Source organism: Lupinus angustifolius, chromosome LG05 (genome assembly GCF_001865875.1).
Source record: "Lupinus angustifolius cultivar Tanjil chromosome LG05, LupAngTanjil_v1.0, whole genome shotgun sequence".
Taxonomy (NCBI): Eukaryota; Viridiplantae; Streptophyta; class Magnoliopsida; order Fabales; family Fabaceae; genus Lupinus; species Lupinus angustifolius.
The window spans coordinates 15,435,108-15,436,429 of NC_032013.1; the positions used below are offsets into that span (position 1 = coordinate 15,435,108).

Consider the following 1,322-nt stretch of genomic DNA (forward strand, 5'->3'; position numbering starts at 1 on the left):
GCATAAATGAAGAACGAAAATTGAATTGGCTTACCGGGAATAAGGAACGAAAATTCGATGATAGTGAAAGGGAAAGAGCAACCTTTTGTTGACGAAGACATAGAGAAATTGAAGGCAAACGTAACATCATAAACCTGTTTTGATGAAGACACATAGCACAACATATATTGGTGATAAAGATTTAAACCTGTATGATGTATGATTCTTAAATAATCCAGTTCAGTCTATAAAAGAGAGTTGGAATCAACATACGGAAAATTGAAAAATAATGGGAAAATGATTTTTTGATACATAAGGACATATGAATTTATAGTGAATAAGCCACTTAGATACTTATTTAATAATCGGATATAATTTTACTTACCTTATATATATATTTATTGTTCTAAAGTGTTTTTATTTCCAGTTGATTACTAGCAGTTGCATGAGTATAAATAAATTAGCAAATATTTTTATAAATACATGATTTCATAAAAAAATGATTTTATTTCCTCTATCTATACTTAGCCCAAATATACGAGAGGGGAATTGAAAATAATGATAAAATTGGTTCATTAGTTTTGTTGGATCCCATATATACTAACATCTTGAACCCTATTAACAGAGGCAAACAAAAGTTGATTTATTTGTGAAGGTTGAGTGTGTCTGGGATTTCTAGCAACCATATATCTAATATTATCTCATGAGTTGGCTCTTATGACAACAATTGAATAAAAATTAGAGTTGGAGTTTTTTGGAGACTAATATTTCAAAGCCTTTAATAAGGACAAATAAAAAATGGGTATATTAGTGAGTTTCTAAAGAATTATAATGGTGATGGTGAGGGTGAATAAAATAACTTATGGTTCATATGTTTTTAAGAGTAAATCAAAATGCTCCTTGTAGGAACCAAACAGAGACATATTGAATATCTTGTCCATGTGAGACTTTGTCTCCTAACAAGCATAGTAATCACAACTTTGGCATTAGTTTTTTTTTCTTCTTTTTGAACTTGATCCTTTGTGTTGTATGTTATTCTCTTCCCTAAAGCTATTGCCTAAAAGATATGTTATTTTAGTGTTTGTAGTATTGAGATGTGTTTCAATATATACTTAGCCCATATATATGATGGAATTATCACCAGAATCACATTGTCTTGACTAGCTTTACTTATAACTATTTTCCTATTAAGGACTATTCTTAATACAACCTCCTCATGACACCTTTTGTGGCTAGGTAAGATAGAGTTATTTGATCTTGTCGGTGTTGCTTCTTCTCTCAAAGTTGAGGTATATCATATATGTTGGGTACCGGTGAGGTAAGATTACACCTAGAGGAGGGTG

General features: G+C 30.6%; 1 long non-coding RNA gene across 1 annotated transcript; it reads left to right on the plus strand.

The window, feature by feature from the left end:
• On the plus strand, nucleotides 656–1,068 carry LOC109347188. The gene is made up of 2 exons (XR_002107576.1): nucleotides 656–852; nucleotides 897–1,068. It is a non-coding gene; the product is annotated as an uncharacterized LOC109347188 (long non-coding RNA).